Source organism: Rattus norvegicus, assembly GCF_036323735.1.
Source record: "Rattus norvegicus strain BN/NHsdMcwi chromosome Y unlocalized genomic scaffold, GRCr8 chrY_unlocalized_1, whole genome shotgun sequence".
Classification (NCBI taxonomy): domain Eukaryota; kingdom Metazoa; phylum Chordata; class Mammalia; order Rodentia; family Muridae; genus Rattus; species Rattus norvegicus.
Genome location: NW_026947367.1, coordinates 1,396,797 through 1,410,113, shown reverse-complemented (window position 1 = coordinate 1,410,113; position 13,317 = coordinate 1,396,797). Strand labels below are relative to the sequence as shown.

The following is a 13,317-nucleotide window of genomic DNA, read 5'->3' as shown; positions in this document are numbered from 1 at the left end:
TTTAATCATTGCCTCTCCCTTCCCAGCCAAGGGTATTCTTTTTCCTCATTTAAAGAAGGAGTGAAGCATTCACATTTTGATCATCAGTCTTGAGCTTCGTTTGTTCTAGGGATCTAGGGTAATTCAAGCATTTGGGCTAATAGCCACTTATCAATGAGTGCATACCATGTATGTCTTTCTGCGATTGGGCAGGATGATATTTTCCAGTTCCAACCATTTGCCTACGAATTTCATAAAGTCGTTGTTTTTGATAGCTGAGTAATATTCCATTGTGTAGATGTACCACATTTTCTGTATCCATTCCTCTGTTGAAGGGCATCTGGGTTCTTTCCATTTTCTGACTTTTATAAATAAGGCTGCGATGAACATAGTGGAGCACGTGTCTCTTTTATATGTTGAGGCATCTTTTGGGTATATGCCCAAGAGAGGTGTAGCTGGATCCTCAGGCAGTTCAATGTCCAATTTTCTGAGGAACCTCCAGACTGATTTCCAGAATGGTTGTACCAGTCTGCAATCCCACCAACAAAGGAGGAGTGTTCCTCTTTCTCCACATCCTCGCCAGCATCTGCTGTCACCTGAGTTTTTGATCTTAGCCATTCTCACTGGTGTGAGGTGAAATCTCAGGCTTGTTTTGATTTGCATTTCCCTCCTGACTAAAGATGTTGAACATTTCTTTAGGTGTTTCTCAGCCATTTGGCATTCCTCAGCTGTGAATTCTTTGTTTAGCTCTGAACCCCTTTTTTTAATAGGGTTATTTGTTTCCCTGAAGTCTAACTTCTTGAGTTCTTTGTATATTTTGTATATAAGGCCTCTATCTGTTGTAGGATTGGTAAAGATCTTTTCCCAATCTGTTGGTTGCCGTTTTGTCCTAACCAAAGTGTCCTTTGCCTTACAGAAGATTTGCAGTTTTATGAGATCCCATTTGCCGATTCTTGATCTTAGAGCGTAAGCCATTGGTGTTTTCTTCAGGAAATTTTTTCCAGTGCCCATGTGTTCAAGATGCTTCCCTAGTTTTTCTTCTATTAGTTTGAGTGTGCCTGGCTTGATGTGGAGGTCATTGATCCACTTGGACTTAAGCTTTGTACAGGGTGATAAGCATGGATCGATCTGCATTCTTCTACAGGTTGACCTCCAGTTGAACCAGCACCATTTGCTGAAAATGCTATCATTTTTCCATTGGATGGTTTTGGCTCCTTTGTCAAAAATCAAGTGACCATAGGTGTGTGGATTCATTTCTGGGTCTTCAATTCTATTCCATTGGTCTGGCTGTCTGTATCTGTACCAATACCATGCAGTTTCTATCACTATTGCTCTGTAATACTGCTTGAGTTCAGGGATAGTGATTCCCACTGAAGTCCTTTTATTGTTGAGGATAGTTTTAGCAATCCTGGGTTTTTGTTTTTCCAGATGAATTTGCAAATTGTTCTATCTAACTCTTTGAAGAACTGGATTGGTATTTTGATGGGGATTGCATTGAATCTGTAGATCGCTTTTGGTAAAATGGCCATTTTTACTATATTAATCCTGCCAATCCATGAGCATGGGAGATCTTTCCATCTTCTGAGGTCTTCTTCAATTTCTTTCCTCAGTGTCTTGAAGTTCTTATTGTACAGATCTTTTACTTGCTTTGTTAAAGTCACACCGAGGTACTTTATATTATTTAGGTCTATTATGAAGGCTGTCGTTTCCCTAATATCTTTCTCGGCTTGTTTCTCTTTTGTATAGAGGAAGGCAACTGATTTATTTGAGTTAATTTTATACCCAGCCACTTTGCTGAAGTTGTTTATCAGATTTAGTAGTTCTCTGGTGGAATTTATGGTATCACTTAAATATGCTATAATATCATCTGCAAATAGTGATATTTTGACCTCTTCTTTTCCGATCTGTATCCCCTTGATCTCCTTTTGTTGTCTGAATGCTCTGGCTAGAACTTCAAGAACTATATTGAATAAGTAGGGAGAGAGTGGGCAGCCTTGTCTAGTCCCGGATTTTAGTGGGATTGCTTCAAGTTTCTCTCCATTTAGTTTAATGTTAGCAACTAGTTTGCTGTATATGGCTTTTACTATGTTTAGGTATGGGCCTTGAATTCCTATTCTTTCCAGGACTTTTATCATGAAGGGGTGTTAAATTTTGTCAAATGCTTTCTCAGCATCTAATGAAATGATCATGTGGTTTTGTTCTTTCAGTTTGTTTATATAATTGATCACATTGATGGTTTTCCGTATATTAAACCATCCCTGCATGCCTGGGATGAAGCCTACTTGATCATGGTGGATGATTGTTTTGATGTGCTCTTCAATACGGTTTGCCAGAATTTTATTGAGTATTTTAGCGTCGATATTCATAAGGGAAATTGGTCTGAAGTTCTCTTTCTTTGTTGTGTCTTTGTGTGGTTTAGGTATAAGAGTAATTGTGGCTTTGTAGAAGGTATTCGGTAGTGATACATATGTTTCAATTTTGGGGAATAGTTTGATAATATTGGTATGAGGTCTTCTATGAAGGTTTGATAGAATTCTGCACTAAACCCGTCTGGACCTGGGCTCTTTTTGGTTGGGAGACCTTTAATGACTGCTTCTATTTCCTTAGGAGTTATTGGGTTGTTTAACTGGTTTATCTGTTCCTGCTTTAACTTCGGTTCCTGTTATCTTTCTAGGAAATGGTCCATTTCCTGATGATTTTCAAGTTTTGTTGAATATAGGTTTTTATAGTAAGATCTGATGATTTTTTTAATTTCCTCTGAATTTGTAGTTATGTCTCCCCTTTCATTTCTGATTTTGTTAATTTGGACGCACTCTCTGTGTCCTCTCTTTAGTCTGGCTAAGGGTTTATCTATCTTGTTGATTTAATCAAAGAACCAAGTTTTGGTACTGTTGATTCTTTCTATGGTCCTTTTTGTTTCTACTTGTTTCTACTTCAGATTTCAGCTCTGAGTTTGATTACTTCCTGCCTTCTACTCCTCCTGGGTGTATTTGCATCTTTTTGTTCTAGGGCTTTTAGGTGTGCTGTCAAGCTGCTGACATATGCTCTTTCCTGTATCTTTCTGCAGGCACTCAGCGCTATGAGTTTTCCTCTTAGCACAGCTTTCATTGTGTCCCATAAGTTTGGGTATGTTGTACCTTCATTTTCATTAAATTCTAAAAAGCTTTTATTTTCTCTCTTTATTTCTTCCTTGACCAGGTTATCATTGAGTAGAGCATTGTTCAATTTCCATGTTAATGTGGGCATTCTTCCCTTATTGTTATTGAAGACCAGTTTTAGGCCGTGGTGGTCCGATAGCACGCATGGGACTATTTCTATCCTTCTGTACCTGTTGAGGCCCGTTTTTTGACCAATTATATGGTCAATTTTGGAGAAAGTACCATGAGGAGCTGAGAAGAAGGTATATCCTTTTGCTTTAGGATAGAATATTCTATAAATATCTGTTAAGTCCATTTGACTCATGACTTCTCTTAGTCTGTCGACATCACTGTTTAATTTCTGTTTCCATGATCTGTCCATTGATGAGAGTGGGGTGTTGAAATCTCCCACTATTATTGTGTGAGGTGCAATGTGTGCTTTGAGCTTTAGTAAGGTTTCTTTTACGTATGTAGGTGCCCTTATATTTGGGGCATAGATATTTAGGATTGAGAGTTCATCTTGGTGGATATTCCCGTTGATGAATATGATGTCCTTCCTTATCTTTTTTCATGACTTTTAGTTGAAAATTGATTTTATTTGATATTAGAATGGCTACTCCAGCTTGCTTCTTCTGACCATTTTCTTGGAAAGTTGTTTTCCAGCCTTTCACTCTGTGGTAATGTCTGTCTTTGTCTCTGAGGTGTGTTTCCTGTAGGCAGCAGAATGAAGGGTCCTTGTTGCGTATCCAGTTTGTTAATCTATGTATTTTTATTGGGGAGTTGAGGCCATTGATGTTGAGAGATATTAAGGAATAGTGATTATTGCTTCCCGTTATATTCATTTTTGGATGTGAGGTTATGTTTGTGTGCTTTCATTCTCTTTGTTTTGTTGCCAAGACGATTAGTTTCTTGCTTCTTCTAGGGTATAGCTTGCCCCCTTATGTTGGGCTTTACCATTTAATATCCTTTCTACTGCTGGATTTGTAGAAAGATATTGTGTAAATTTGGTTTTGTCATGGAATATCTTGGTTTCTCCATCTATGATAATTGAGAGTTTTGCAGGATACAGTAACCTGGGCTGGCATTTGTGTTCTCTTAGGGTCAGTATGACATCAGTCCAGGATCGTCTGGCCTTCATAGTTTCTGGCAAGAAGTCTGGTGTGATTCTGATAGGTCTGCCTTTATATGTTACTTGACTTTTTTCCCTTACTGCTTTTAATATTCTTTTTTTATTTTGTGCGTTTGGTGTTTTGACAATTATGTGACAGGAGGTGTTTCTTTTCTGGTCCAATCTATTTGGAGTTCTGTAGGCTTTTTGTATGTCTATGCGTATCTCTTTTTTTAGGTTAGGGAAGTTTCCTTAGATGATTTTTTGAAGATATTTACTGGTCCTTTGAGCTGGGAGTCTTCACTCTCTTCTATACCTATTATCCTTAGGTTTGGTCTTCTCATTGAGTCCTAGATTTCCTGTATGTTTTGGACCAGTAGCTTTTTCTGCTTTACATTATCTTTGACAGTTGAGTCAATGATTTCTATGGAATCTTCTGCTCCTGAGATTCTCTCTTCCATCTCTTGTATTCTGTTGGTGAAGCCTGTATCTACAGCTCCTTGTCTCTTCTTTTGGTTTTCTATATCCAGGGTTTTTTCCATGTGTTCTTTCTTGATTGCTTCTATTTCCATTTTTAATTCCTTCAACTGTTTGATTGTGCTTTCCTGGAACTCTTTCAGGGATTTTTGTATCCTCTCTATGGGCATCTACTTGTTTATTTATGTTTTCCTGGAATTCTTTCAGGGATTTTTGTGATTCCTTTCTGTAGGCTTCTACTTGTTTATTAATGTTTTTCTGTGTTTCTCTAAGGGAGTTCTTTACGTCTTTCTTGAAGTCCTCCAGCATCATGATCAAATATGATTTTGAAACTAGATCTTGCTTTTCTGGTGTGTTTGGATTTTCCATGTTTTTTTTGGTGGGAGAATTGGACTCCGATCATGCCATTTAGTCTTTGTTTCTGTTGCTTGGGTTCTTGCGCTTGCCTCTTCGCATCAGATTATCTCTAGTGTTACTTTGTTCTGCTATTTCTGACAGTGGCTAGACTGTCCTATAAGCCTGTGTGTCAGGAGTGCTGTAGACCTGTTTTCCTCTCTTTCAGTCAGTTATGGTGACAGAGTGTTCTGCTTTTGGGCATGTAGTTTTTCCTCTGTACATGTCTACAGCTGTTCATGTGGGCCTGTGTCTTGAGTTCACCAGGCATGTCACTTGCAGCAGAAAAGTTTGTCTTACCTGTGGTCCTGAGGCTCAAGTTCACTCACAGGGTGCTGCCCACGGGCTCTCTGTGACGGCAGCAACCAGGAAGATCTACGCCACCCTTTCCGGGAGCTTCAGTGCATCAGGGTTCCAGATGGCCTTTTGTTTTTACCTCTTGCTTCTGAGATGTATGTGCAGAGAGCAGTCTATTCTGGTTTCCCAGGCTTGTCTGCCTATCTGAACGTTTAGCTCTCCCTCCCACAGGTTTCGGGTGCAGAGAACTGTTTATCCAGTCTGTTTCCTTCAGGTTCTGGCGGTGTCTCAGGCAGGGGTCCTGCCGCTCCTAGGCCCTCCCTCACGGGAGCCCAGAGGCCTTATACAATTTCCTCTTGGGCCAGGGATGTGGGCAGGGGTGGGCAGTGTTGGTGGTCTCTTCAGCTCTGCAGCCTCAGGAGTGCCCACCTGACCAGGCGGTTGGGTCTCTCTCTCACGGGGTCTGGGAGCAGAGTCACAATTACATTCTTACACACACACACACACACACACACACACACACACACACACACACTCACACACACACATGCATACATTCTCATAATTGCATACTTACACAGACATCAATACTTACATATGCATATGGTGCAAAAGACCAAGGACCAGTACAGAAAGATGAACTCCAATCTTTATTACAGATAGAAAGAAATCGCTTCTACCCTTTTAATGCTAAGTGATTTAAACCCAAGTTTGTAAAAGAAAATGCCTCTTCCTTTTAACAAGACTAATTTTGCATTGCTATTAAGAAATGTCCTTTTCTGTCTCAAGATAAGGAGAAACCTGCCTACACCTTCTGTTCTTTCCAGCTTCTTCTTTTGTCCTCTTTTCACCTGCATTCTCTAGATTGCTCTCTTATGTTACATAAGTTATTCCTCTCTACATTACTTCTCAGCCCAGATCTTTTTGTCTTAGTTCTACTTACCTTTGTTCTCCTTATCTCAAACTGGTCTTTTCAGGTCATCCCCTCTCCTGCTCTGTCCATCAGTCTCTGTCCTTCCAGTTCAGACCCTCTGTCTCAGTCCTTCTGTGTGTCTTCTCTTTGTCCTCAGCACCTAAAAATTTTTCAGAATACATGATCAGGTGTTAAATTGTTCACCACAAGTACATATGAAAGATCAAAGCATAAATAGAAATTCAAGTTTACAACCGAGAATGTTTACATGGATATCCATCAGGAGTAATTATCTGGCTAAACATTCATCACCAGTGTCAGCTCTACAGGTTCACTGAATGTCTAAAACCATAGTTGTTAGTGAAGTTATTTACAGATAAACACAGTCAATATCTTATCCCCTGTCCTTGCACCTGTAACAAATCGTTTATGACACTTGATAACTGTTTTTGCAACTTCTTGAATTGTGTTCTGAGCAGTTGTGTTCTTTGACAGTTGAGTCAATGATTTCTATGGAATCTTCTGCTCCTGAGATTCTCTCTTCCATCTCTTGTATTCTGTTGGTGAAGCTTGTATCTACAGCTCCTTGTCTCTTCTTTTGGTTTTCTATATCCAGGGTTTTTTCCATGTGTTCTTTCTTGATTGCTTCTATTTCCATTTTTAATTCCTTCAACTGTTTGATTGTGTTTTCCTGGAATTCTTTCAGGGATTTTTGCGATTCCTCTCTGTAGGCTTTTACTTGTTTATTAATGTTTTCCTGTGCTTCCCTAAGTGTGTTCATGCCTTTCTTGAAGTCCTCCAGCATCATGATCAAATATGATTTTGAAACTAGATCTTGCTTTTCTGGTGTGTTTGGATATTCCATGTTTGTTTTGGTGGGAGAATTGGGCTCCGATGATGGCATGTAGTCTTGGTTTCTGTTGCTTGGGTTCCTGCGCTTGCCTCTCGCTATCACATTATCTCTAGTGTTACATTGTTCTGCTATTTCTGACAGTGGCTAGACTGTCCTATAAGCCTGTGTGTCAGGAGTGCTGTAGACCTGTTTTCCTCTCTTTCAGTCAGTTCTGGGGACAGAGTGTTCTGCTTTCGGGCGTGTAGTTTTTCCTCTCTACAGGTCTTCAGCTGTTCCTGTGGGCCTGTGTCTTGAGTTCACCAGGCAGCTTTCTTGCAGCAGAAAATTTGGTCTTACCTGTGGTCCCGAGGCTCAGGTTTGCTCGTGGGGTGCTGCCCAGGGGCTCTCTGCAGCGGCAGCAACCAGGAAGACCTGTGTCGCCCCTTCTGGGAGCTTCAGTGCACCAGGGTTCCAGATGGTCTTTGGCTTTTTCCTCTGGTGTCCGAGATGTGTGTGCAGGGAGCAGTCTCTTCTGGTTTCCCATGCTTGTCTGCCTCTCTGAAGTTTCAGCTCTCCCTCCCACGGGATTTGGGTGCAGAGAACTGTTTATTCGGTCTGTTTCCTTCAGGGTCCGGTGGTGTCTCTGGCTGGGGTCCTGCCGCTCCCCCACGGGAGCCCAGAGGCCTTATAAAGTTTCCTCTTGGGCCAGGGATGTGGGCAGGGGTGAGCAGTGTTGGTGGTCTCTTCCGCTCTGCAGCCTCAGGAGTGCCCACCTGACCAGGCGGTTGGGTCTCTCTCTCACCGGGTCTGGGAGCAGAGAGCTGCAGCGGGCCGGGATCCGCGGGTGTGGGAGGTAATTTCATAGTAGATTATTGAGGACTGAATATGTCAATCCAGTGACCAGTAAGAACTCAATCACTTTTCCGCAATTTTTACTTTTACAGTAGGCTCCTGGAGAATAGTAGCATTGGCCCCATTACTCTTCTAACTGTAGTACTCAATTTACCTTTTACTTCCAGTTACAGGACTTATTTTCAATGTACACTTTATTTGCAGGAGGCATGTTTGTCTTTCTCCAATGGTTGCTTGGTAGTCTTCTGGCTCTTTTCTTGTTTGTTTCACAAAATTTGTTTATCATTCAGTTTTACTGTTAGGATTGCTACTAATGGCCTTGGTAAGTCTCTTGTCCTCCTGGCTCTCAATCAAGTCTCTTTTACTGCTCATTTTAAGCTACCACTAACCACTGAGGCTCATCCATACCTGCACATCCCTCTAATTATTTTACATCAAATATCTGGTGCCAACTGACTGACAAAAGCACTTTTGAACATCTGCCTATGTCCATGGCCTCTGGGACTATTGGTGTAGATATATGATGAGTCCATAGAAACTATATTAGATAAGAATGTTGTTCTGATGTACCCTGTTTGAACTCACTTACTTTTTACATGTTTTCTGGCCTCTGAGCTGCTGAGTGGAGCTCAGCCTTAAAGTCTGGCAATAGATGACCAGCACCACAGTATCTTGGTAAAGGTCAGAATCCTAAGGGAGATGTGTGGAATGGAAACAGACTATCAAAAAATTATTTTTATCAGTCAGAGATACATATATGGATTCAGTACCACGTTTTTACATTCCAACATTTTTCAGTCCATTTCTTCTGATATGAACAGGTCGGCCAGTAACTGTTGGCAATCATTGTCATTGTGCTGATGAACATAAAAACATTTTCTAAGATAGATGTGAGTGAGTTTTCTCAGAGAAATAGGGTTTCTGTGTGCTCTCGTAGTATTGGTCACTTGTTCTTAAGGAAATACATATCATAACTCAGGATAGGGCCTCCTTACTCAGATCTTTTGTTCCCAAGTGAGAAAGATCAGAGGCTAATTGGAGGCAAATAATTGCAGGAACTGCAGAGATTTAAGCCATATTGGTGTGTTCAGGCCACAAGGAGCATAGATGGTTCAACTGTAGGTATGCAAGTAGACACTTCAGGAGAAAAAGAGGAAAGGGTTCTCTGCATGGCTGATGCACAGCATTATGTCACCAATCCTAAAGAGAAGGAGGATAGGTTAGTTCTTTCTCATGTTAATAGATGTGCAGAATTTTTAATGTTTTTTCACTTGAGGCTTGGTTACTGCAAGACTGATATAATATATTTATTTATTTATTTTACTAACTTGAGTATTTCTTATTTACATTTCGAGTGTTATTCCCTTCCCCGGTTTATGGGCCAACATCTCCCATCCCCTCCCTCTCCCCTCTCCATCTTCCCCCATTGCCACCCTCCCCCCAACAATCACGTTCACTGGGGGTTCAGTCTTAGCAGGACCCAGGGCTTCCCCTTACACTGGTGATCTTACTAGGATATTCGATGCTACCTATGAGGTCAGAGTCCAGGATCATTCCATGTACAGTCTTTAGGTACTGGCTTAGTCCCTGGAAGGAAACTTCATATTCATCAAAGGAAAAATCCACCAAGATGATCTCTCAATCCTATATATCTATGCCCCAAATACAAGTGCACCTACATATGTAAAATAAACATTAATAAAGCTCAAAACACACATTGCACCTCACACAAAAATAGTAGGAGATTTCAACACCCCACTCTTTTTTTTTTTTTACAGTCATATTTATTTTAATAGTACATAAACTTTTCATTTGTAACAAATGGTTAAAAATGTATACCAAAAATGTATAGCATTTTCAACAAATGGTGCCTGTTCAACTGGAGGTCAGCATGTAGTAGAATGCAAATCGATCCATTTTTTTTTATTTTTTTTTTATTAACTTGAGTATTTCTTATATACATTTCGAGTGTTATTCCCTTTCCCGGTTTCCGGGAAAACATCCCCCTCCCCCCTCCCCTTCCTTATGGGTGTTCCCCTCCCAACCCTCCCACCATTGCCGCCCTCCCCCCATAGACTAGTTCACTGGGGGTTCAGTCTTAGCAGGACCCAGGGCTTCCCCTTCCACTGGTGCTCTTACTAGGATATTCATTGCTACCTATGGGGTCAGAGTCCAGGGTCAGTCCATGTATAGTCTTTAGGTAGTGGCTTAGTCCCTGGAAGCTCTGGTTGCTTGGCATTGTTGTACTTTTGGGGTCTCGAGCCCCTTCAAGCTCTTCCAGTTCTTTCTCTGATTCCTTCAATAGGGGACCTATTCTCAGTTCAGTGGTTTGCTGCTGGCATTCGCCTCTGTATTTACTGTATTCTGGCTGTGTCTCTCAGGAGCGATCTACATCCGGCTCCTGTCTTTCTGCACTTCTTTGCTTTATCCATCTAGTCCAATTGGGTGGCTGTATATGTATGGGCCACATGTGGGACAGGCTCTGAATGGGTGTTCCTTCAGTCTCTGTTTTAATCTTTGCCTCTCCCTTCCCTGCCAAGGGTATTCTTTTTCCTCATTTAAAGAAGGAGTGAAGCATTCACATTTTGATCATCCGTCTTGAGTTTCGTTTGTTCTAGGGATCTAGGGTAATTCAAGCATTTGGGCTAATAGCCACTTATCAATGAGTGCATACAATATATGTCTTTCTGTGATTGGGTTAGTTCACTCAGGATGATATTTTCCAGTTCCAACCATTTGCCTACGAATTTCATAAACTCGTTGTTTTTGATAGCTGAGTAGTATTCCATTGTGTAGATGTACCACATTTTCTGTATCCATTCCTCTGTTGAAGGGCATCTGGGATCTTTCCATTTTCTGGCTATTATAAATAAGGCTGCGATGAACATAGTGGAGCACGTGTCTCTTTTATATGTTGAGGCATCTTTTGGGTATATGCCCAAGAGAGGTATAGCTGGATCCTCAGGCAGTTCAATGTCCAATTTTCTGAGGAACCTCCAGACTGATTTCCAGAATGGTTTTACCAGTCTGCAATCCCACCAACAATGGAGGAGTGTTCCTCTTTCTCCACAACCTCGCCAGCATCTGCTGTCACCTGAGTTTATGATCTTAGCCATTCTCACTGGTATGAGGTGAAATCTCAGGGTTGTTTTGATTTCCATTTCCCTTATGACTAAAGATGTTGAACATTTCTTTAGGTGTTTCTCAGCCATTCGGCATTCCTCAGCTGTGAATTCTTTGTTTAGCTCTGAACCCCATTTTTAATAGGGTTATTTGTTTCCCTGCGGTCTAACTTCTTGAGTTCTTTGTATATTTTGGATATAAGGCCTCTATCTGTTGTAGGGTTGGTAAAGATCTTTTCCCAATCTGTTGGTTGCCGTTTTGTCCTAACCACAGTGTCCTTTGCCTTACAGAAGCTTTGCAGTTTTATGAGATCCCATTTGTCAATTCTTGATCTTAGAGCATAAGCCATTGGTGTTTTGTTCAGGAAATTTTTTCCAGTGCCCATGTGTTCCAGATGCTTCCCTAGTTTTTCTTCTATTTGTTTGATTGTGTCTGGTTTGATGTGGAGGTCCTTGATCCACTTCGACTTAAGCTTTGTACAGGGTGATAAGCATGGATCGATCTGCATTCTTCTACATGTTGACCTCCAGTTGAACCAGCACCATTTGCTGAAAATGCTATCTTTTTTCCATTGGATGGTTTTGGCTCCTTTGTCAAAAATCAAGTGACCATAGGTGTGTGGGTTCATTTCTGGGTCTTCAATTCTATTCCATTGGTCTATCTGTCTGTCTCTGTACCAATACCATGCAGTTTTTATCACTATTGCTCTGTAATACTGCTTGAGTTCAGGGATAGTGATTCCCCCTGAAGTCCTTTTATTGTTGAGGATAGCTTTAGCTATCCTGGGTTTTTTGTTATTCCAGATGAATTTGCAAATTGTTCTGTCTATCTCTTTGAAGAATTGGATTGGTATTTTGATGGGGATTGCATTGAATCTGTAGATTGCTTTTGGTAAAATGGCCATTTTTACTATATTAATCCTGCCAATCCATGAGCATGGGAGATCTTTCCATCTTCTGAGGTCTTCTTCAATTTCCTTCTTCAGTGTCTTGAAGTTCTTATTGTACAGATCTTTTACTTGCTTGGTTAAAGTCACACCGAGGTACTTTATATTATTTGGGTCTATTATGAAGGGTGTCGTTTCCCTAATTTCTTTCTCGGCTTTTTTCTCAACACCCCACTCTTATCAGTGAACAGATCATGGAAAGAGAAATTAAACAGAGACATAGACAGACTAAGAGAAGTCATGAACCAAATGGACTTAACAGATATTTATAGAAGATTCTATCCTAAAGCAAAAGGATATACCTTCTCAGCTCTTTTGGTGCTTTCTCCAACATTGATCATATAATTGGTCAAAAATCAGGCCTCAACAGGTACAGAAATTTAGAAATAATCCCTTGAGTGCTATCAGACCACCATGGGCTAAAGCTGGTCTTCAATAACAATAAGGGAAGAACGCCCACATATACGTGGAAGTTGAACAATGCTCTACTCAACGATAACCTGGTGAAGGAAGAAATAAAGATAGAAATTAAAGACTTTTTAGAATTTAAGGAAAATGAAGGTACAACATACCCAAAATTATGGGACACAATGAAAGTTGTGCTAAGAGGAAAACTCATAGGTCTGAGTGCCTGCGGAAAGAAACAGGAAAGAGCATATGTCAACAGCTTGACAGCACACCTAAAAGCTCTAGAACAAAAAGAAGCAAATACACCCAGGAGGAGTAGAAGGGAGGAAATAATCAAACTCAAAGCTGAAATCAACGAAGTTGAAACAAAAAGGACTATACAATGAATCAACAGAACCAAAAGTTGGTTCTTTGAGAATATCAACAAGATAGATAAACCCTTAGAAAGACTATCAAGAGGAAACAGAGAGTGTGTCCAAATTAACAAAATCAGAAATGAAAAGGGAAACATAACTATAGATTCAGACGAAATTAAAAAAAAATCATCAGATCTTACTATAAAAGCCTATATTCAAGAAAACTTGAAAATCTTCAGGAAATGGACAATTTCCTAGACTGATACCAGGTACGGAAGTTAAATCAGGAACAGATAAACCAGTTAAACCACCCCATAACTCCTAAGGAAATAGGTTCATTAAAGGTCTCCCAACCAAAAAGAGCCCAGGTCCAGATGGGTTAAGTGCATAATTTATTTATTTTTATTTACATTTTAATTGTTACTCTCTTTACCTGTTTCACCTTCTGGAACCAACTATCTTATCCCTCTTCCCCTGCTTCTATGAGGGAGCTCCT

General features: G+C 40.5%; 1 long non-coding RNA gene across 1 annotated transcript in view; it reads right to left on the bottom strand.

The window, feature by feature from the left end:
* The window catches only part of LOC134484551 (uncharacterized), a 38,127-nt gene extending 31,652 nt beyond the window's left edge, over nt 1–6,475 (bottom strand). The window contains exon 1 of the long non-coding RNA XR_010061995.1: nt 6,335–6,475. This is a non-coding gene — a long non-coding RNA (uncharacterized LOC134484551). The remainder of the gene's footprint in view (nt 1–6,334) is intronic.
* Between the last annotated feature and the right edge of the window lie 6,842 nt (nt 6,476–13,317).